General features: G+C 37.9%; 1 pseudogene; it reads right to left on the bottom strand.

The window, feature by feature from the left end:
* Positions 1-25,714, bottom strand: part of LOC116597895 — a 69,207-nt pseudogene that overhangs the window by 40,787 nt on the left and 2,706 nt on the right.

The following is a 25,714-nucleotide window of genomic DNA, read 5'->3' on the forward strand; positions in this document are numbered from 1 at the left end:
AAGAATGAAATCTTGCTATTTGTAACCACATGGTAGACCTTGAAGGTATTATATTATGTGAAATAAATCTGACAGAGAAAGACAAATACTTATATGTGGAATCTAAAAAACAAAACAAACCAACAACACAAAATAAAGTCCAAACTCATAAGTACAGATTACAGAATGGCACTTGCCTGAGAGCAGGTGGATGGGGGGAATGAGTAATGGGGATCAAAAGGTACAACCTTCTAGTTATAAAATAAATAAGTTATGGGGATGTAATGTTCAGCATGGGGAATACAGTTAGTAATATTGTATTAACTTGTACGGTGACAGATGGTGACTACACTTACTGTGGTGATCAGTTCACAGTATACAGAAATGTTGAATCATTGTATTGTATACATGATATTAATGTAATATTGCATGTCGATTACACATCAATAAAAAACATGAAGGGTTCATTTCATATTTTATAAGGAAATATTGCTAGACATCTATGTATGGTTCTTTTAGCACCTTTTAAGATATACTTAACCTCAAATAAATAAATACTAAATAATAAAATATAGCTAACCTCTTACTTTTTCCCAGCTAGTCTCCCAGACTTAAGACCCTTTTAAATGCTCCACAGACACTATGCACCATTACTTCTGAAGTACAATGATATCACACAGATTAAAATGAGCCCATATCCCAAATAAGTACAATCATTTTGCTGTAAAAATTTGGAAAGGGTTTTTATAATTTTGTTTTTGAAATATTAGGCTTCATGTAATATGCCTGATTTATAACTACGGTTTCCAAGTGATCATCAAGTATGGATGCTTTCAGAGTAAAAAGGTTTAACTTACAAACTCTTTTCAAATGTCTTGACATTTTTATGCTACTTTTTTGACAATGAATGAAGCTGCCTTAATATTGCATTTTGTTTAGTTATTAAGTTGAATTTTGTATTTCTTCTAATTTGCAACCTGTGTCAGTGTGATCAGGCCATAAATATTTTCCAAGGCCTGTGAAACTTAGAAACTCTGGAGTGCCTTCAGTTCCTAATGAATTCGATAGGCCCACCTACAACAGCCCCAGATTATCCTCCCCGCCAGAGACCCTGCACAGTCCTTAGGGACTCGACCACAAAACACTCGGCCCAAAGACTGGTCACTCTGCAGTCCTAACTGGTCTTTGCTGGTTATAGTTTGACACTCACTCGTCTTCTGACAAGCAATCCTCATGAGGATGGGATACCCTCTCTGAGCACACAGAACTCCACAATATCTAGTGGCTACACGTGGGTCCTTGTCTGAAGCTCTTTGTATTTATATCTTTCAAATAAAATCTTCTTTTGAGTTTCAGCTTGACATTAGAAGGAATAATGCATAATTTACCACACTCCCTCTCACCCACAAAAAAAGCCCCAAAAATTACTCAGTGGAAAAACCTTCAGAGATAAATAGACACAACATGTATCTCTTAATATTTCCTGTTCAGTATTCAGAGGCTTCTTGAAGGCAACACTGTATCTAATAGCCCAGGCTCCCTGCCTGGACGGAACTGTGCTGGGGCTAGAAGTCTCCCAGCCCATCGCTCCCTACACAGTAGCTCCACATCCTTTATACTGTGCTGCTTTTTAAAGGAAAAACGTCTGGGGAAAATTGTTAACTATGTAGGTAAATATGCATATTGTTAAATTTAAAATTCCAGAGAGATTTTTCAATATTTACAATTCTGATTTCCTTGTAGATGTTCCTAAAACAATGGCACCGTTAAACCTTAACATTAATACCTTACATTGAGAACAAATGCTATGTCTTTTATAAGCATCTCCTTAATCTGTTATTTCTCTTTATTCATTTAATATCAGCTGAGCACCTTCTCTGTGCCAGACACCATGCTGAGCCCTGGTGAGTACAGCAGACGGAGTCCCTGGGAATAAAGGAGGCAACAATTGCAACCCATTGCGGTGTCTTCTGTAAGTGCTTCTGCATGGCTAATTTAAACCTGTTTTACTAAAATTCAATCCCATTTCTCCTTGTTCTACCCACGGAGTAGGTAAACAACAGCCAATCACTATCCTCTCCAACATAGGCTTCCTGATACTTGAAACACTCAAATTTCTTTTTCCTTGCTCAAAATAAATGTATTTTTTCACAAAGAAAAGAAGATTACATTTGATGTGAGCAACAAGCCAATATAACTCCTTTGCTGTGTCATCACATTGTCATTGATATGAAAATAGAGAATATAAATTTTCAGTTACATTGAAATGATAGAGGAAAATAGAGTCTCATATAATCAACCAGTTTCTTAGACATTAATCTATACACAATCCTGATGGTACCACTCTTTAAAAAAATGCACTCTAATGAATCAAAAATTGTGCCATATTGCACTAGCTGAGGAAAAAGTAGCTAATAGATCTCTATCCCATATGACTCATATCTAAGTACCCTGCCCCCAAAGAAATCAAGACACACTGTCACTGAGCCACATTGCTATCCCTTAAGAAGACTATAAAATGTGTACATCACTCATTCGTTGACACTGAACTTGTGCCAAAACTATTAAGAGCACATATTAATACATATCCCAAATGTGTAGGAATGACTACAGAATAAAACTCAGAATGAAATTGGTACTCACTATTAATTTGTCTTTTATAAATGATTAAGTAAAGCATATGAAGGAAATAAAAGGGCAATAAATACCCTTTTATCACAAACTGGGGGGTTTCTCTTACTCTGGGCTTGCACACAACCAGTTTAGAAATGTGCATAATTGCCTATGGTCAACATCATATCACTGCCAGATCACACATTAAACAGATAACCACTATTATTATAAAAGCGACTTCCTTGACCTCATATTTTGGTCTGGCTAGGAATTCCTGTATTTTCCCAGATCAGCTGTTACACGGTGCCAATCTTGTGCTGTGCATGTCAATTTTGTACCAGTGTAAGTGACCGGCGCCTCACAGAGCATACTTGAAAACACACTTATATGCATAGGAATAGCATAAGTTCAAGAAATATGATCATAGTTCTTGCAGTGTTTTTTTTTTTAATCTGAAGTCTATGTGTGTTTTTCTATTATAGCTAAGGTACAGTGTGTGTTATTTGGCAGCTGAATTTGACATGAAAATATAAAAGGTTTGGGCAACCACATATTTGGAAATAGAAATCTTTCCTGAAAACATGGCTTTGGTTTTTAAACACAGCTAAATTTCTGGAAACTTCAATTTGTTAAAGACAGCCAAGACTTCAATCATATTTAACATATTCCTGGGGTTTACATATAGTGTTTCAAAGTAATAAACAACATCTTGTTTGGAGTAGCATGAAGAAAATGAGGCAAGCACTTCTTTAGAGTAAAAGCTCCACTTTTTAAAAATAGTTTGGAGACTCATTCTTATGTTGGTAAAATCACAAAACACTATTCAGCAAACAAAACATGATGAGCTCAATTCAAGTTGGTAAACATTTTTAGCTGGCTTCATTTGTAGTAAGAATTTTAATGTAACCATAACTTCAAGGATATGTCTCTTATAATAGAGACTTGAGGGGCAAAACTTTTTTTTAATTGTTAATAAGAACAATGGTGTCAAGTTTGCACTTGAAAATCGGAAGAGATGTGATGACAACAGTGAATTGATTGAACAAGTTTAAAAATCACATTATAGCACACTGAAATGCAAGCACATTTACTCACTAGTGCTCTCACTGCAGCGACCAACAAGCCCCAGGCCTGATTCAGTAGCAGAAAATAGACTCCTTCCATAAGGTAGGGTCTATATATACCTTATCTCCAAAATGTAAAACCAGCAGTAAACCTGTAAATCTTTCACAGGCTTTTGCCTCCTTGGTCTAAACAAAATAGCGATGTCTGAAAACTCTTAAGTCTCTGAGTAAGAATAAAAAGCCCTTTTCAATAAGCAAAACATGACAAGTCAAAATAGTCCTATCCAAGGAAAGGAAGTGCTTTCTCTATACTCTTTGTAAGAAGTCAGGTCAGGGTACCCATGTAGCTCAGTCTGTTAAGCGTCTGCCCTCAGTTCAGGTCATGAACTGATCCCAGTGTCCTGGGATCCTGGCCCACATTGGGCTCCCTGCTTCACGGGGAGTCTGCTTCTCCCTCTGCCTCTGCCTCTCTCTATGTCTCTCATGAATAAATAAATAAATATTTTTTTAAAAAAAAGAGAGAGAGAGAAATCAGGTCTAATTTCATTTCACTATGCTTTTTCCCTAAACAGGAACTCAACAAACAGAAAATCCATTGTAAGAACAATTACAGATTCACATTCAGATAATTTATGACAGACCAACTAATAAGAATGTAAACATCTTATTCTGTGGTCAGTACTCCTTAATTTTGTCTGCATGTAATTCCTAACTTGTTTCATACTAGATACTTTACTTCTAATGGTTAGCATGTAAAACATGAGAATTTGTCTGAAGGTTTAAAAGTTGGCGAGATGTTACTTCACATTCATTAGGAGAGATATGATCAAAGAACAGAAAACAACAAGTGTTGGCAAGGCTGTGGAGAAATTGGAGGCTCATGACTTATTGGTGGGAATGTTAAGTAATGTGGTCACTACAGAAAACAGTATGTCAGTTCCTCAAAATCTGGCAATTCTACTTCTGGGAATATACCCAAAAGAACTGGAAATAGGGTCTGAAAGAGATATTTGGACACCCATGATATAGCAGCATTATTTGTAATACTCAAATGGGGGGAGCAACCCAAGGATCACTTAATGAAAGAATGAGAAACAAAAATGTGGCATATTCATACAATGGAATATTATTTGGTCTTAAAAAGGAATGAAATTCTGACACTTGCTACAACATGAATGAATCTCAAGAACATTATACTATGTGAAATAGACCAGTTACCAAAAAGCAAATGCTCTAAGATTCCCCTTATGTGACCGTGCTTTGAGTAATCAAATTCATAGAGACAGAAAGTAGAATGGTGGTTCCCAGGGCTGGGGGTAGCGGAGAATAGGAAGTTATAGTATAACAGGTACAGTTTCAGTTTTGCAGGAAGAAAAGAGCCCCAAAGATAGGTTGCACAACAACATGAATGTACTGAACTGTATACTTAAGAATGGTTAAGGTGGTAAATTTTATGTAATGTGTATTTTGCTCCCAAGGAAATATTTTTTAATTGAAATAAATAAATAAATACACTCTGTAGTCTGAAGATCAGGGCCAAGCATGTTGCATCATTTCATCATTGAATCTTCACAACAGCACAGGCCATGAGTTATATTGTGTCCATGTTACAGAAGGGACCGCTAAGACCAAAACCTCAGAACTTAGAAAAGATCACACTCTTAGTCCAGTGGAAGGTTTGGGGGACAAATAACTCCATACCTGTGCTATGTCCAGTAGCATACTCCTCTAGCCGTTTCATTCTTGCCTCTGTCACTGTTCAATATGAAAATACCCTCACTTTTTAGAGGAAGATGGACGCCTGAAAAAGCCTATGTTAAATGTCTGTCTGTCAAAGAAGTTTCTGATCCCAAAGAGGAAAGGATTTATGAGAATATCCAACCATCCACTTACAGAAAAGATACTATGAAATATTAAGCGTTTGACTAAACCTCTCTTCCTATAGTCTAACAATGGACAAACATCAGGAGAAAAAAAAGGAAATCAATATTTTAAAACCATTTGTCTCACCAATTCACAGCTTAGACTCTCAAAATCCTTATTAAGGGAGGAAAAAAAAAAAGATACTTACAGTCTTTGCCCAGAAAAGTAAAGTTTTATGTTCCCTATGCAAGCAAGAGTGATAAGATGTAGTAATTTAGTAATAAACCTTAAGACTTTAAAAAACATTAAGGAAAGGTTTATAGTGCCATGTCTAGATATGCCTAAGAGAACTTAGAAAGTACACAAACTAAGGACTGTAAGATCTTAGAGGGATGGGGAAATCTTTTGCTCATTTTATACGATTTTATGAATAGATGATACATTTTTTAGCATTTTTCAAATAAAAAAGGAAAACCAGACAAGACTAATAAATGCTTTCATTGATGCATGTTGCAGTATAAAAGAAGGAAGTGCATTGTCAATGACTATGTTGATTTACATAGCAGACACCTTTATCCTTCATTAATAGGAAGTACTATAGCACAGTGGTTAGAAGTAGGGGTTTTTAAATCAGGCTTTGTTTGAACTTAAGCCTCATTCTCACTGGTTGTGAGGTGGAAAAGTATGATTTACCCACTCAAAATTTATGTTCCCATCTGTAAAATGGGGATAATAGTATCAATCTTTCAGGTTTATTGTTAAGGTTTTAGAGGTTACTATGTCTGGTACATACTGATCTCTCAGTTGAGTACAATTATTAGAAGATTACAGTTAACAAGAGAGACCAGGTGACTCTACAATGTTAGCATTAAATTAGCTGAATGTAGACATAAGGGATCAGGAAAAACAAACTGATAATAGACTGTAAGGAAAGCTTGAATTTGATAATAAGTCAGCTTAATTACTCAGATATTGATTAGGATAATAATGAAGTTAAATCTGTAGGCTGTTTCTAAAGATATCATGTGCTTGCTTGCTATTCTAGTTTCCTAAGCAGTCAACAATCTCAAGAGAATGTTCCTGAGACTTAACCATGTATGATTAAAAATAATAGATGATATTGAAAGCATCTGGTTCAGCAAATGCTCCCAGGACTGAATAGTCAAGGTACTAATGTGGCTTTTTAAGATAATACAAATTGCCAATAGGAATGTTGACTGAATTTCTAAAAGGTAAACTGCTTAACACAGAGGAATGAGAAGTTATTTTTTAAAGAGTTAAAGGTGATCCAGTTGAGATTTATCACAATTAAGTACTAAACCAAGACAAGAAAAAAAAAAAAAAAGTGATTCAAGTAAAAGTGGTTAAGCAGAGATTTTAAAAGCAAGCTGTTTGGACAGTTAGTAGAAATCTTTTGTGTTTACATAATAAAATCACATAAAATAAACAGAAATAACAAAGTTAGGCTGAAAGGAAAATGGCAGGCAATGAACTCAAAACCTACAAAATATTTCAAATAATCCTAAACATTTTTCTACAGATGTTAAACTGAGCCTTCTCATTAAAGAATAATTTTAAGTCAGAGTTCAGTGTTGGGGGGGGCAGGGATTTAACGATGGAGAGGCATAGATTTGTCTTGCTGCCTCAGCAAGTATTGTCATAAAACAATTTTGCTTTCCAACTTTATAAAAAGAGCATTTGAGCAGTGTACACATACCAGAAGAAATTATTGTGGGTAGAGAAGTAGAGTTATACTGGCCTTTTATTCCTTCCTACTATTAACGGAGATTTAATCATATCTTGGACACATATGCAGAGCCCACCACAGATACTGACAGGATAGAAGCCATCTTCACAGTGAAACGTGGGGGCTTCTTGACTCCTTTGAGAAATCCGTCCTGGTCAACCACCCACAGAACGACTTTGTCTTAGAGAGAAGACAACTACAATTGTCTTATTATCCTCTCCATTGATAATAGTGTCAAGGCACTATTTCCAAAGTGCCACTTAGTCTACCTGAGAGGAGACAGAATGTTCTAGATGTGTGGATCGTCCTGACCCTGATATTCTCCTGCTTGCCCATTAGCACAGATTAGTTTACTGTTCACACGGTGCCCTAGACACTAGTCTGAGAGCAAGTGGACTAAAGCAGAAACAAGACTTTGGTGAGAATGGGAAGTGGGCAAGGGGTAAGGCACGGTGGAGGAACAGCATAAGGCATCAGGCCAGAAAAACAGGCTCTGATGGACATACGGTGTCCATATTTTCCAAACCAAAACTCATGACACATAGCTTGACAAGTATGATTGTACTTATGGGAACAACAGGACAGAATATTTACAACCCAGGTTGCCCTGGAAAATCTAGGGTATATAAACACCACATCCATAAAGCCATTGCAAGTGGGAAGGCTAACATAACCTACTTTGAATTCTGCAAGTGCTGGCCAGCACATGTGAAAGCAAGTTGAACTCCCCCTCGTCTCTATTTATTTCGATCACAAATGTATTACATATTTTTGACACATTTAGGATCTCTATTCCAAAGACTTGCCATAAGAATAGCAGGTGATATCTGAATGAAATAGATTTTTACAGTTGAGTAGAAAAGCAGGCATCATATCAGATTAGAATTATTTGCCAAACTTGCCTGCCCAGGCCTTGCAGGGGGACTAAACTCACCCAGAGACTTCAGAGTAACGGAAGGGAGGAAATATTCTCAGAAAGCCCATGCGCACTTGCACACAGCTTTCAGATTAGGCTCCACAAGTTTTCAGGAAGAAAATTAATCAATTTAAATATGTGCCCCTTTTTTTCTTGCCTTCCATCCATTTAATTACTTGCATGTGAGCGTCACTGTTTCTTACACAATGGCCCCCCACACACAAAAACTTCAGTGAAAGCTTCTTGTCGAAAGAAAGACAAAGGTCAATAACCTATTATCCCCAAGCAACCCTAAAACAACAAACCAGGGAGGGGTAAAAAGCCAAGAAATGTTGAAAACAAGGAAAAGATCTTCGTTCCTTGTATTCTTTTGACAATGGATAAAAGTTATGATTTCTGCCCAATAACTATAAATTGATAGTGTATCCAACTTTTAAAGAATGTGTAAGGAGACCCCATAAAATACTGGAAGAGTTATTCCGTGGAGGGTCAGGAATGCTTTAAGGACTAAAACTGTATCAGTATGATACAAGTTGTTAACGCACCACAGAAACTGCAAGTGGGGAAAAGCCTGAAGGATGACCTAATGAAAGGAAAGTCCCTCTCTTCCACACGAGGAAACTGAGGCACGACAGCACACCCAGGGTTACCTCACTGGCTGCAACTGAGTCAAGCAAGGCACAACCCCATCTCCTGCAGAGCTCACAGACGAGTTTATTCATCTGTAAAATGACAGTGCCGGACTCCGAGGTCAATGCCAACCACAACATCCTGCGATGCTGTATTGATTGATTGCTTTGTAATCTACTTATTTGTATTTTGGCTCTTAAATAAAGGTAAGGCTGCCAGGTTTGACATATTTCTAGCCCTTAGAAAGCTGACCTGACAGTAAAGCCCTTCCAAAACATTTATAGAGACAATGTTCAGAACAATTTGCAGAATTTAATAAGGTGACACATTTTGAAGCATGGTGCAGTTACAGCCTGCATGGATGCGTGTGAGGGAGGTATTATTTTTTTTTAATTTTCAAGATGTCACTGACAAGGGAGACATATGCCAAATGGTAACATAGGCCTCTATTAAAAAAAAAAAAAAAATCCTTGAAAAACGCATGAAGAGCAACGAAGAGCATGACGCAAGAATGAATGAAACATGAAAACATGATACCGGGAATGAGAAAACACAGTGATTAAAATTATTTAAGGTCATGTGATGCCTCTTCTTTTCCACTTACACCTAATCCCAAAATATCGCCATGCAGAGGTTTCCCAATATTTAATATCGTAATGTGAATCCTGGAGCGATCCTCTTCAATCAAAGTATATAAATTAGTATAAAATCGGCTATATTTTTAAAATTTCTATACTAGTTATAATGTTTCTTGTTTATCTTTACCGTGGACTCCTCCCAATACTTCATACAGCTCTAAGGTAGAATTTACACAGTAAAAGAAAAAATGTCTATGTGGCATAAATATTGAATGAATGCTCAAATTGTTAAAAGCTAGATTAGCCAATTTACTATTATCTAAAAAAGGTTTGATCAGATGTAGTATATTTTACATATATTATAGGTAAGATGCTTTAAAATATAATAAGCCAGTGATCAGAATATTCTTTTAGGGTCACGGGAACTTTTTTCATAATACATAGTAGAATACCTATACCACCAAAATCATGATTGGGAGCAATTAAGAAAATGAAAGTACTTGAAAAAATTGTTGCACAGTCTGGTTGCCTGATTTCCTGACTGACCTCAAAACTGTCAGGTAACTAGGTGAAACTTTCAGGTCTCTAAAGCATTTTCCCTATGCTGATAGAAGGACCTTTGCAATTAAGCAAATCTGGTTTTGAGCTCACAGCTTACTAGCTGTTTATTCTTGGGCAGTTATTTCATTTCAGTGACAGTTCCATTATTTGAAATAGTAAAAATGTCTGAATCACTAGATTCTTAAAGTGATTAGATTAGATGGTATCCAAAATTTAGCTGTCATGATGTATGACACCAGGAAGCATCCAATAAGTGGAGGGAGTCCTAGAAGAAGTAGTAAGAGTAGGAATGGGCCTTATTATGTTTTCTTTCTGTTGTGACATGTTGTCATACAATTAACACAGGTCTTGGTTCAGGGAGGGTTGGATCTGAAGTCAATCTCAATGCTCAGTGGCTGGGTGATGAGAGATTGTCTCTGGTTCATTTCTTCTGTGAAATGGACAAGTTATTACTATTCTTATGAAAATTAAATGAGATAAGACATGTTGGTGTTACACAGTGTCTGGCACAATGGAGGGATCCTAAGGAAATGCTACTTCCCAGCACTCCTTGGCCTCCCAACTCCCTCCATTCCTTTACTTACTCATTCAAGCATGTCCTCAGCCCTGGAAATACAAAAGAAACAAGACTGTCCATTCTGGTTTCAAGAAAGGGATAAGAAGGTAAAGAAAGAAAGAGATTATAGAATGTGATAATAAATAAATTTAAAGGAATTATACATCATTCTTGAGAGCACAAAAGAGAATAGAATAAAGCTTGCTTGAAAAATCTTTAGAAGATCTTAAAAATCAGTGAAGCCACTTAATATCCAAATGGCTAAAAAAAAAAAAAAAAAAATCAACAACACTAACAACAACAAGAAGCAAAACAAAAGGAAATAACAAGTGTCATTTCCACAAGAATGTGGAGAAATTTGAACCATCATACATTGTTCATGGGAATATAAAATTCTATGGAAAACAGCTTAGGGGTTCCACAAAAAGTATAATGCAGACTTAAGACCCAGAAATTTCACTCCTAGATATATACTCCAAAGAATTGAAAGCAGATATTCAAACACATGATAGTACATAAAAGTACAGCAAACACATGATAGTACATAAAAGTACAGCAGCACCATTCACAATCACCAAAACGTGGAAACAACCCAATTGGACAAATAAAAGGTGGTATATCCAAATAACGGAGTACTATTCGGTCATAGTAAGGAATAAAGTATGGACGAATGCTACATGTATGAACTTTGAAACGTTATGTTAAGTGAAAGAAGCCAGTTACACAAGACCATGCATGCATTATGTGAGTCCATTTATATAAAATGTCTGCAGGAGGCAAATCTCTGAAAACAGAAAGATTAGTGGTTGGTGAGGGCTAGGGAGATGGGGCGGCAGTGAGACCTAAGAGTGTAATGTTTCTCTTTGTGGAGACAAAAATATTCTAAAATTGACTCTGGGGGTTCCTGAGTGGCTCAATGAGTTATGCATCTGCCTTCTGCTCAGGTCGTGATCCGGGAGTCCCAGGATTGAGCCTCACTTTAGGTTCCCTGCTCAGCGGGGAGTTGGCTTCTCTCTCTCTATCCCTGCCCCTTTCACCCTGCTCATGATGTCTCTCTCTCTCTCAAATAAAAAAATAGAATCTTAAAAATAAAAAATAAAATTAACTCTGGTGGGGCGCCTGGGTGGCTCAGTTGTTCAGTGTCTGCCTTTGGCTCAGGTCATGATCCCAGGGTCCTGGGATCGAGTCCCGCATCGGGTTCCCTGTTTGGCAGGAAGCCTGCTTCTCCCTCTCCCACTCCCCCTGCTTGTGTTCCCCCTCTCACTGTGTCTTTCTCTGTCAAATAAATAAATAAAATCTAAAAAAAAAAAAAAAATGACTCTGGTGATGGTTGCACATATCCATGACTATGCTAAAAAGCACTGAATTGTAGGCTTAAAATGGGCCAATTAAAAGATTTAAAATGGCTCAACTATCTCAATCTGCTTTAAAATTAGAGAGAAAGAAGCTAAAAATAAAAATGTTAACACATACACACACACACACACACACACACACACACACACATACACACAATGTCCTAGGAGTTTAGCCAGACTTCCCCTAGATCCAGTATGGACAGTGACCATGGGTGACCATTCCAGGGCTGGAGCTGAAAACAAACTAAGAGTGTGTCAGGCACAGAAGGTAAGAATGGAACCACATGTCCACAGCCCCAAACAGGGAATGGTGTTAGCATCTTCTGTAACACTAACAGGTTGAATGGGAGCAGGGCATGGGAAAAGGGGCCAGAGAACAAGGAGAGATGGAGATCACTTTGGACTTGGAAGAGTTGCACACAGCCATGGCTCTGAGTGACTCTACTGTTTCACTGGGCAGGTGTGCTGGCAACTTTGTGATCTTTCTTAAGCATCCATTTCCTATAAAACGGTAATAAACGTAATGCTCACCTTACAAGATACTTTGAGGATTTAATGAAACAAAATAGATAAAGGATGTAGCCCGAGCCAGCAAACAGTAGGCCGTCAATAAGTATTAGCTCCTTGCATCTGTGGGAAACCAAGAGTTTAAAATGAGAGATTTCCAGTTATCAACAAAATGTTATGTTAGATGATGAAGGTTTCAAGCTTTTTGAACCTTTGAGTAATTTATACACATTACCACTAATTTAACTTCTTCTGATCCATCAAGAAACATGCATGGTTTTTTAAAAACCTCTAGAGAATTATGGTAAATGTCTCCTAGACTAATGATACTGATCTGGCCTCAGTAGCTCAAGCTTAGCCATAAAAATAACAAGATCTTTCCCGATGATGATATTCTAATTAAATATCCCAAACTTTATTCCAGGTATACACAATCCAATATTGGCAGAGTTAATTCAACCAAGAGCATTCTAGCCAGTAAATAATAAATTCTCAGAAGCCAAAATTTCCATTTATACCTGTAAATAGAAAATTCAATTTAATGCAAATTGTTAAATAATAAGACCAGTGGGCAATGAACCATACTAAACACATCATATGAAATGGATCAGTCATGCAGCATGGTGACCAGGAAAGAAATCTGTGACGCGTTCTGCAGCTAAATGCTATGTGTTTACACACACGTGCACCAAACAGGGTGCTACTCCAGAGACAAAGTACACATATGAAAAAAGTACAAATTCTGATTGAGTGGCTGGTTCCGTTCCTCTGTATTTAAAATCTTTTGGTCACCTTCCTTGGGATCATCTAACCATGAAGAATGCTATTTTATACAATGCTTGGCAGAGCAGTTGTTAGGAAGAGGAATCCTGTAAACGGTTTCACTCAAGCTAAAAATCATTAAGAAGTGGATTCAGGCATGCTTTTTATTAAGACCTCCTTCCTGAGAAAGTTCAGAAGTCACTGTCCACAAATTTAAAAAGTAGCAAAATACTTGCAAAATCCCTTTAGTTATGAGGCACATAAGATGAAAGTCACTCAATGTAGATAATTTTTTCCAACTATAATCTGGGCAATAAGACAGAACTTAGGCTTCAGAGATTTTGGAGGTCGTTCAAGGTGCTAGATTTAAAGTGTATCTTAGAGCATGTCTAGAGAGAAAGGGACTTGAGGGAGAAAAGTTGGGAAGAAAATAGGTTTGATTTTTTAAACATTTTCCAGCTTGCACGCACTCTCTCTCTTTAGATAAAACATCCCGCATCTGAGCTTAGAAACAAAAGAAAAAAATCACATGGATCATCTTTCACCCTAGTCACCAAGGCACTGACACCCTAACACAGGCTGTTATAACAAGAGAGTAAAATCCTTAATGCTGATGCAACACTTTGCTTTTTGAGTTCCCAGAATCTGAAGAGTATGCAGACAAGAAGCCAAGCAAATCTTAGAGGTAGATTCTCTTTTCCCTATGTGTTTGTGTAGTACCTGCTTGCCAGGAACTGAGGGATTTCACTGGAAGTGGGACTTTCTGGCTAGAGGTAGGAAATGCCAGGTGAGCCTGGACAAGTTGGTCACCCTAAGTGTTTGTGAATAAAAGACTAAAACTGACATATAATCATACGATTTGATGTGACACACATATCAAATCAACACACATATATTGAAATAATTTTAAAACAATGGTATTCAAACATGAAAATGCAAAATGTTCAGCTAATGAACATTTAGTTATTTCTACACTTCTATGAGTTCCCATCAAAACTTCAAGTAAATTTTTAGGTGTATTCTCCAATGAGAAGGACCCAGGGTCAACCTAAGAATTCAGCCCAAGTCCCCTGGTCCCTAATAATCTGGAAAATTTTGGAAAAAAGGATTTTAACAGAAAATCTTTTCTATACTGATTCTATATTTTAAATAATTCAACTCAAATTTATGTTAGCCTGAAATATTAATATAATCAAGGAAGGAAAATATTATCTGGAATATGGCTTTAACCCAATCAAAATAAAGCATCAGATCATTTTCCTTATTATATCACTTGAGCTTAGCATTTTCTTCTCACTACAAAACATTTAATGAAACTAATACAGTGCAAGAAAGTTTTTATGTTTACCCACCTTAATCACTACCCATCTATCTCTTCACATTTTTGAGAAAGATGAAAACATAGATTAACAAAATAACAGTTATTTCTTTCTAAATTTATTATAGGTATATTTGATGTCTTCCAAATTTCCAATGATATCTGCTATATTTTGTTATTGAAATACTTCATGTGATTAAGAAGTAGTGATAATGTAGGACTATATCATTCAAAGATCTACCAGCATATAGAAAACACTACAAATTACCAAATAAGTCCATTGAGTGAAACATAAAGTAAAATGAGTTTAAGAGACAGCTGGACATGTTTATGTAGGCAAAGGGGTTGGAAGATATGCTGACAACACAGAGAGGTGTGTTGCAATAAACTTGAAGGAGACAGGCCATTGGGCCAACCATCCCTTTTCTATCCAGGAATTCCTTATGTTCTCATTAGTGTCTCACATCTGGACAGCTGCATTATTAAAATCTGGCCCTAAACTTGAGTCAATGAAAGAGTTTGGTATCTCAATTTCATTCTTCCTTTACATATTAAACACACACACACACACACACACACACACACACACGTTTCAATTTTTGTTCAAGGAAGCATTTCACGTCCAGATGTCAGATTTTTGTGACTCATGGCCAAGCAGAGAGAAGGCCTCTGTGAACAAGCTTGTTCTGATCATGTCCACCTCTGTCTGATACAAGTACATATTCATGGCACCTCACTTTCATAAACACAACATTCTAAACAGTTCTTTGAATGACTACCTTCCGTACTGAGTTAGGCCTCAAGCTTCCATAGCTCAGTTTCTTGGGGGGGGGAGGGTGGGTGGAATGTTTCAAGGGTTAGAGAAAAAGGGCAGTTTTCTCATTCCTTTATCTTTCCTCATCTTTCAAAATATGTGGTTAGGAAAGATTTTGTACAGGATTGGTTAGAAGCCAAGAGTTTCACTGACCCTCTTAGTCATTGCCATTTCACATTTTTTGCCTCAGGAACTGGTTGAGCTTTTGAATGCTTTCACATTTTAATTTATATGATGTGAGCATAACCTGCATCTGAATATAAATTCTAAACACCTGCACTGGTGCTTTACAAGCAACGCACACTTGGATCTCCACTGTCACATCTGCTCTGCATCATGGTTCCCATCAGGTTGGTCCTATTATCTTAAGTTTTTAGATATAGAAACTAAGGCCCAATGACAGTAAGGGACTCGGCCAAGATCACTTGCCAGGTGGTAAGTGATCCAGTTAAATTTGTGCTGTGTAGCTCCAACTTTTAAATATATATATATATATATATATATATATAATTTCTATATTAATATAATATAATATAAATGCACCTGAAAACATAGACAGAAGAGTGAAGCTACATTCAAACAGAAAATAAAATCTCATCTTTAATGTGATTTTAAAAAAGAATAAAGTTGAGCAAAAACACAAACAAATGATAAGCTTATATCTATTGGGCTCACTTCTAAAGACATAATTCACTACATAGGAACAACATATGCGGATATGCTATTTGGTTCTCACAGGTCAAGAGGAAAAAGACCTAAGGAAACAAAATTCATGCATTCACTGATTAAAGACTTCTTTATAGCTTTGCTATCATTTTTTGTTGTTCTAGGTTAAAAAAAAAATCTAACCATTAGAGTCAAGAAACCAAAATACAAATACAAATACAAAACAAAATACAAAAACAAAATGTTTATATTTGTTTAAATTTTAAGCATCATGCCTTTCACAGCAAAAACCCAAGCACAACCTATATTCTAATGAACTGACAATGAAAATAATATCATCCCAACAAAAGCCAAATCCACATTCAAAAGCTATGAACTGTTCTTGGTGCACACAGAGGCCTTATTCGCTATTTGGGCATCACAGATAGTTCTGGAATACAAAGAGATGTGAAAGAAAGGAGCTGTGATGGCTGGAGTAAGAGGGCACTGAGGAAAGGGAGACCAAACCTGCCATCTAGGGGGGACCAACACACCCTAAAGCCACAGAAGGAGCAGCCCCGCACCCCCAACACCCAGTCCCTTCTGATTATTCACTGTACCCACTTTGGTGCCCATTTCACACTTTGGTTCTCTCCTGGAACATGTGCCTTGGCCTGAACCCCAGTCTGAGGCTCTTCCCACGATAATCTGTCTAGTCCTTGCCAGGATCCTCCTGTCAGTGGCTAGAGTCTATCCATGAGACCCAGCAGCTGACTGGGGTCCTATTTCCACTGAAACAGAACCCCCAGAAATTCAGAGCTACTGCCTCATACTTGGCAAGAAGAACTACCACCCACCAGAATGAGCCCTGGATATTAGGTCAGCCTCTCGTGAGCTTTAAGCATCAAAGTCCTCTAGCTATTGTCATTGGAACACTGGCCTCCCTCCCTGAAACTGACTTCTAGGCTTTCTCCTCTCTCCCTCCCAGCCTGCTCTGAGGTCCCAACATGCCTTTAGCCCCGCCCGGAAAGGTTATAACATGTCACAGGTGATTTAAACTAATTTCAGTGGTGGTTAATGGATTTCAAAGACCTGACCTTTTGTGCCTTAGGAAGATCTACTCTTGCCTTTACTTTATTTTGTAGCTATCATTTGGCCGGATGGGTCTATTGTCTATATTCCCAATAGCACTCATCACGCACAGTCTGTCTTCCTCACCAGCCTGCAAAGATCAGGTTTGTCTTGATCACTGCTGTATCCTTTTTCTCCTACCAACACATAGTAGGCAATTGGTAAGCATTTGCTGAATGAATAACTATGTAATACATGTGTGTAATTGTCAAGCAATTCATTAGTTTAGGAAATGAAGTGCCTGTCTCGTATTTGAATTTATTAATTAGCTCATAATCCTCAACTGACACATTTTAACTTTAACGTATTTACACATAAGGACATACTTTGTAAAACTAACCAATTTCAAAGGGTAGGTAGGGGGATGATTACAAATATCTTTGCATTTAGTCATTGCTTCATAGGCTATACAGAATTTATTTTGTATTACTGGCCTCTCAAGAGTGACTCAAAGCACAAATAAATAATGTGTTTTTATCTACCATCCTAACTTATGTGAAATTTTTCTCCCCTCAGAAGAGTATCTGCCAAATTTGCTTTATAAAATTCTAAGTAGAGAGAAGTAAAAGTCTCTTGCTGGAAGTAGCATTTTCATTCAACAACAGAACTATAATAAATATGCCTTTTCTTGGGCTTCACATTTATTAGGAAAAAAAATCCTAGAAACTTACAGGTAAGATATATTGAGATGGTCTCATTATGTTTAGTTAAAACTAAGTATTTTATGACTTTATGACAAAAGGAAGAAATTATTTTTAAATGTTTATGATCCATATAGGATCACTCAATATGATTCCTGCTGCCCCAACTCCTCCATCTTAAATAAACCAAAATAGTTTTCCAATTTTGCTCCCAAACTACTCTCTTGAACAACTCTGTTTCTTATTTGGTGTCTTTATGTGCTGAAAGACAAGTAACAAACCAGCTATGGACAAGAAAAGAAAAAATTTCTTCAGGATGCTTTCTTAAAACCAAGGCTCCCTTTCTAACATGTACACATAAATGTACATTTATGCATCAGGACTAATCTGAGTCACAGGATAGAGTTCAATTTGCCTTTAACGGTGGCCCCCTGTGACTCTGAGCCAGTCGTCTCAACACCCTGTTTCCTCATCTGTCACAGAAGAATACTAAAATTTGCTCTTTGCCAGTTTCACAAAGATGCTTCCATATCTGAAACATACTTGGGACTTCCAAAATGGGTTTGATTATTTTGTCTTACTCCATCAAAATCTTAATTTCCTGCTTTTCCAAATTGGGCATAATAATATCTGCCAACCTTGAAAGTTTATTGTAAGGATCAAGTGAAGATAATACATATGTAAAAGCTTTGAAATTTGAAAATGTTTTACATGTGAAAGTTATTTTTATTTGAATACTTTTGCAAATGCATGTCTAAACTAAATATAAGTTATTCAAAACTACTATGAGACCTTTCCAACTTTTGGGTCCCCTATTAATATGAAGTGCAGGAAGGCTAGAGTGCTCCCGCGGCTAAATGCATTGTCTGAAGAACACGTGTGTGCCTGGAGTTCTTTGTCCAGTGGTGAAAATTAACCTGTACCATGACATTCACGTTCACTTCAAAATGTATTTTTAAGTGTCCACCATGTGCCAGATACTTTGAGTTGAGGCTATGTCTTAGCTTGGGCTGTTACAACAAAACACCACAGACTGCGTGGCTTAAACAATAGACATTTAATTCTTAGAGCTCTAAACCCGGGAATTCTAAGATCAAGGTGTCAGGGAATTCACTTCCTGGCAAGAACTGGCTTTCTAGCTTATAAATGGCCACCACTTGCTGGGGGCTCATGTGCCCTTCCCCTCACACATGTGCAGAAGGAGAGCGAGCTCTCAGTGTTCTTCTGCTTACAAGGGTATTAATCCCACCGTGGGCACCCTGCCCTTATGAACTCATCTCAACCTAATTACCTCCCAAATGTCCTACACCACGCACCGTCACATTGGGAGTTAGGCCTTCAATAAATGAATTCTGGGAGATACAACAATCAGCCCATAATAGGGCATAAAGATGAAAATGACAGTGTTCCTACTTCCTGGGACTCTCTACTGTGTTGAGAGTAGACATATAAAGGAAGGAGAGCCGTGCAGGATGCCAAGTGCCATGAGGACACAGGGGAGCCAGCCCCAGATTTCCAGGAGGAGAGGACATGTGAGCTGAGTTAGAGAATGAACACAGAAGTCAGCCAAATGGAGGGATAGCAGAGAATATTCCCAGTTAATAGCATAGGCAACATCCCTAACATTGGGAATGATGCAGGGTTTTTTTAGGGGAAAATACAAACTGTAGTATGAAAGTGTAATGTGCCATTAAGATTGGCAGGAGAGGACACGTTCCACCTCCGAGGGCCTCATGTGCTTGGCTAAAGAACCCGTGATTTATGGCCCTGGCCCTGTGCCTCTCACACTGCAGTATTCAAACCGGGGGAGCAGGCAGGACTAACTTGGCCCGCTGACTTAGAGTCTCAGTTTTACCCACAGCTGTGAAAGAGAAGCAAAGTTTAAATTGCTAAATATAAGTACTAATTAATAAGTATAAATATGAAAATAGCCGCCCTCAGGGTTCCATCTTTGGGATTAGGTGACTTTGTGAAGCACCACAGTGATGTCATGTGCAAACAGCCGACAGGTTTTAGGCTCAGCAGCGCCACAGTCAGATATGTTCCCCATCACTCGTTGACTCTGGTCATGGTGTGGAGAATGGACGTGAGGGAGAAAAGACAAGGAACAGGAAAGCGAGTGGGGAGGTGGACCCAGCCTTCAGGAAAGAGATGATGAGTACCTGAGTGGGGCAGGGATGTCGGTATGGAGGATTTGGGCAATGTGAGCACATCTGAGAAACTCGAGGAGGTAAGGATTTAATAACATTTGCTGGGTGATGACGTATGGATTTTTTTTAAAAAGAGAGAAGTCAAAAGTCACCTCAGAATTTGGGCTTGGGACTGGATGGACAGTTGTGTCCTTCAGCAAGCTGTAGAATATGGAAGAACGTGACAAGTTAGAAGATTATGACTTCAACTCTGACCACGTATATTTCTACATACCCATGAAAATCCAGCTGAAGATGCTCAGAATTCATCCTGATAGTCTTCTCTGATTCTCCTGTGAAAAACCACAAACATTTGCAAGGTAGTCAGAATTAGTGGGGCATTTGGCGTTATCTCCTTCCCCACTTCTGGTGGCCATCTCTAGAGTTCCTGGGGGACCTAGGCTCAGAGCCTTCACTGTTTTCTCTGATGCATGTCAACACCTACAACTGAGTAGTGACTGCCTGAGTGTGGTATCCTTAGAGAAGCACCAACCAATTCTGTAGAGTTCCCTGGTTTCTAACCTTTTCAATAAAACACGATGTGTCACTGACATAATGACTACTCATAAATAAGTAACCTAGGAGAAAAACCCTTATCATATCCTCCACCAGTCCCTTAGCCTCCTGTGTCCCTATTTCTGAACTTTATTTCACCTCCAACAACTTCATTTCCAATCCAGCTCCTGGCTTCCCAATTAGAATAAAACAAATACTGATCTCAGGTGGGGAATAAGCATCAGAAACAGATGAACTCATAAGACAAAAATCTTATGTCTCTGTCCTCCTGTTTTCATGCAAATGTCCCCAGTAATTAAATCAAGAAAAGAAAATGTAGCAAAAACATATCAGCCAAATGGTTTCAAAATTTCAAAAGAAGCTGTAAATATGGTCCTTTTTAGAAGATCAGGTTCTAACTAGAGTATGAGAAAGGGTAACAGTTGTTCTGATGAAGCAGTTTTTAAATTCTTGTCAGTGATTTAAAGAGAGATAACTGATGTATGTTGAAGAAGCTGGCAAGATTTTTAAATAGTTCGGACGCTACAGGGAGCATTTTTTTTTCCTTAAAGCAATGTACTCAGAAGTGTTGGCAAGATTTTATTTGAACGTAGCAGTGCTTATGTGAGGAAGTTATTTTGAATTACCCTAGTATAAATATGTATGACTTTATTTGTATTGAAAATTTCCTTTGCAAGTGAGTGACTGAGAGACTGTTATATCTCTATTGCTTGGTAAATGATTTTGGTATTTCATTTTGGAAATAAAATCTTATACTCGGAATTCAAAAATAATGTCAGAATCCTGTTTATGACCACAGGTGATTTTTGCACCTACATTAATATCTTTTGATTCTTATTTGTCATGTGGAACAAATGGCACCTGTTGTCTTAGCCTGGCTTCCTTTCTGCAGTATTCACGTATGCATGCATTCATTCATTCAACAGACATACTTCCACACCTCTCAGCCACCAAACTCCACTCAAGGCACTGAACATACAATAATGGTATTGAACTGCCTTCCTTACAATATTTCAGGTCAACATTCTGTTTGCTCTGGGTAGGTTTCTGCAATATAGTGGAAATTTCTAATCTTCCTATTATAGCTTATTATTTATTTATTTATTTTTTAATTTTATTTATTTGACAGGCAGAGATCACAAGTAGGCAGAGAGGCAGGGAGAGAGAGAGAGGAGAAAGCAGGCTCCCTGCGGAGCAGAGAGCCAGATGTGGGACTCGATCCCAGGACCCTGGGATCATGACCCGAGCCAAAGGCAGAGGCTTTAACCCACTGAGCCACCCAGGTGCCCCTTATAGCTTATTATTTAAAAGCTAAGCCTGTTGAAGACTGTGGACAAGGCTATCTTTCGATAGGTTTCCCTCTGAAAAGGGAGCACCAAAAGAAAGGTAAGGAGTGGTGAAGGCCCTGAGAAATAGGACCCGAAGCAGAGGGAAGAAGAGAGAAGGGAAGGGTAAGGGAGAAAGAAAGCATTGTAAATAGGGCTCACACTTTTCACCTCAAGACCTTGAGCAACCAGTTACTATTCTACATGAAAATGAAACTGCTGGCAAGAGAATCATCTAGACCATTGGTTGATGGAGACTGCTCATTTACTTAAAGGAGAAACAAAACGCGGCTCCTCATCTTTTCATTTTCTTTCTTAAGCTGTTGTGTGGTCTTAGCAGGTGAAGAGATCATTTATCCTAAACTGCAAATTCACACTTGCCTTTGTAAGCAAACCGTACTTGTACTAGTCTGGTCCATTTTCTCCTTATGCTTTCTTTCTTTTTTCAGGAAAGAACTCTTATTAAAATTTAATACATTTACATAAAAGTCAACCATGGAAAGACTCATCAGAGTCATTGAAAGAGAAAGACAAATATATATACACATAGTTCTGCATATGTTCATTTATTTAAGGCCAGGTGTAAAACTGATACAGAGGAAGAGGAATAAGACAGTTTATGTTAAATAATGTAACTGGGTACATAACTTGATAAAAAGGAGGTGTGTGTGTCTGAGTCCCTAAGTTCATATCCCTGCCTGATATCTTCATTTATCCTCATTCTTATCCAAATCACTGCAAGTGTGAAATGAGAGATCACTTTATTTCCCTTTAAAGCTTCTTAATGAACGTCAGATTTTACAAAAAAACAACAAATATTTATGATATAATAGACTCTGTTCTAGGGGATTGGGAAACATGCATCAATGATTGATCACCTTCCTTTGTCAAATAAATTACTATTTAGAGATCCTAAATGAAGCAATGATTAAAAATTTCCAAGTGATGGTACTTTGCTTCAATATCATAAAACACATTGCTTTACTCCAAATCCAAAGTTCAAAGTGATTGCAAATGCAAGCGTACTTCACCCAGTCCTGAATATTTCCCTCAGCCACACAAGAACCCTTCCTAGTAGAAGCAGAACTTCAATAGAGATCGTCTCTACCTAAGGACCATGCAAACCATTGTAAATACTGTTTCGATATTCTATATAATTTGTAGATGATGGTAGGTAACACTATACCTCAGGATCATGCTGATTTCTCTAAACTGAAATTCTAAATATTTGTTAGATAGATAAATTAAGCTTTAAAAGAATGTGGTTTTAATTTTTCCTTCTTGTTTTGAAAGGCCAAGATTTTTTGCAAACATTCACTTTTGTTCTGTCCCTCTTGTCTAGAAGGGTCCAGACATACCCAAGAACAATTAGGTAAGCTAGTTGTCCTCAACCCAGAAGAATTACCCCTTTGCCCCAGGAACCATACTTATTGTTCCACAACAGTCAAGGAAAAATCTAATAGGAACAGATTTCTTGTGTGTATGTAGCAAAGTTAGTTCCAGAGAGAGAGAAAGAAGCCTGGATCGTACTGTAGTAGAACCATCGGACCAATATGCTCCCTGTGTCCACAGCCCAGTCCTCCCCTGACGCCCTCCTTTCTAGGGCATAGGGTAGAAAAGTCACATACACAGTAGATCATGCCAGGGCCGGCTGACCAACCCCACTCCCAAATTTGCTGGCAGGAGAGTGAAGCAATATCTGTGCTATACACATAGTCTTACTTTTTTATTTTTATTTTTTTAAGTAGATGTTTCAGCACTCAACTTGAGGGCTAGGAAGAAGATACTGCAGGCCAAAGTTCTCAGTGCCCTTCTATCCCTTCTACCCCTTCCACGAGTCCTTCAATGCTCTAAGATTTGCGTAGGAGTAGGGAAAGAGCTTTGGACAGTGTTAAGATCGTCTTCCTTTCACTTTGAGCTAATGGGATCTTTGACACTTTCTGACCACACTAAGCAAGCTACAAGACTGCTCCCTCCCTTGCCACGTCACATGGGGAGAATGACACGGGAAAATACCATTGTCTTACAATTACAAATGCACATGTGAAATATATAATCTTACAGGCTAGTATCATGGTGTTTGTTATCGTGAAAACACGAACACCCCACACACACCTTTTCTACTACAAATTCAAAAAATTCCATGGTATTTTTCTTTTCTCTCTTTTTTTTTTTTTTAAGATTTTATTTATTTATTTAGAAAGAAAGCATGCATGTGAGCAGCAGTGAGGGACAGAGGGAAAGGGAGAGAAAGAATCCCAACCAGACTCCAGGTCCAGCGTGGAGCCTGATGTGGGGCTCGATCCCATGACCCCAAGATCGTGACCTGAGTAGAACTAAATAGTCAGACGCTTAACTAACTGAGCTACCCAGGTACCTCTCCTGGTACCTCCTATTTTTCTAATTTTGTTATCAGTAAGCATTGATGCCTGTATAATGAAAGAACCAGTTAAATAATTCCTAGTAGAATCATAAAATAAATAATAATAATAATTAAAATAATAAAATTAAAAACTAAAACACATGCTACATCTACACTACTTTTTTATAATTTAACTTCATATATTTTTCAGATAATTCATGGGAAGGAATTCCTACTTATCGATACATGTATCCTGTATCAGACATTTTACATATGTTGTTATATTTTTTCATCACAATCAGCTAAAACCTAAGTTTTCTCTTGCCCTTTTTTTTTAAAGTAATCTCTATGCCCAACGTGGGGTTCAAATTCACAACCCCAAGATTAAGAGTTACATGTTTTACCTACTAAGTCAGCCAGGCACCTTTCTTTTGCTCATTTTTAAAATGAGGTTCATAAGAGTTTAATATCTTGTCCTCAATACACAATTAATACACACAAAGCAGGGAATCAAACCCAATTCATCGAATTCCCAAATCTGTATCTTTGCCATTCTAATAGGCTATCATTGAGGAGACTATAAAGAATCTAGTGTCAAATACATCCAGTTTGCAGTCAACAGGCAATAAAAGAATTATATAAGAAATAAGAACTATTGGGGTGCTTGAGTGGCTCAGTGGGTTAAGGCCTCTGCCTTCGGCTTGGGTCACGATCCCGGGATCCTGGGATCAAGCCCCGCATCGAGCTCTCTGCCTGCTCCTCCTTTCTCTCTCTGCCTACTTGTGATCTCTGTCTGTCAAATAAATAAATAAATAAATCTTTAAAAAGAAAAGAAAGAAATAAGAACTAGTCCCAGATATGCCTGTATCATGATCTTCATCACTAATTTGTCCTGTGCTTGGGCCCAACACTGGAGCCAGGGTTAGTGAGGAGGAAACTGTACATAGGAGCCTTTCTGGAGCCGAGGGTCCTGGAGAGAAGACTGAATTGACCTGTGAAGCCACAGGCAACAAAGCTAGAGAAAGAATTCAGCCTGAGCATTTGACTTCAGTCAATGTCGTAACTAGAGAAATGAGCCTAAGTATTAGGTCCAAGAGGCAAAATAAGCCATACATGGAAAAACAAATGCTAACACAATCATCCAGCAAGACTGGAAGTGGAACATGATAGAGTGTGCAGAGTGGGTAGACACAAGTGGTTCGGAAGGATATCTGCGAAAGGTGAGATGATTGTGGATAACCTGTGCATGTGGTGTTGGCCATGAAGGTGGCCCTGACAGATTCAAAGTCCTACATAGAACCAGACACTTGACTTCTAGAGAAAGTCATCAATTCTCCCTAGGTCAGCTCTAAAACTGTCAGGCCTAGAGAAGCAGTTTTGTTGTTGTTGTTGTTGTTATTTTCTTAGCTACTATTATGGCATAGTATTGTGATTATCATATTGTGATTATCATGGAGAAGAACATTTTTGAGAGGAAGGTTTTTATATTTAAATACCTGAAACAACTCTGACAACCAAAAATCACCCCCCTGGAATGGTGCAAAATTAGAACTGAGTAGAGCACAAAGTTTATAATTTTGACCTTTTAACAGAATGAGGACTATTACAGAAGACCACAAAGCACTATGAAGTTATTTCC

This window comes from Mustela erminea, chromosome 8, assembly GCF_009829155.1.
Source record: "Mustela erminea isolate mMusErm1 chromosome 8, mMusErm1.Pri, whole genome shotgun sequence".
NCBI classification, from domain to species: Eukaryota; Metazoa; Chordata; class Mammalia; order Carnivora; family Mustelidae; genus Mustela; species Mustela erminea.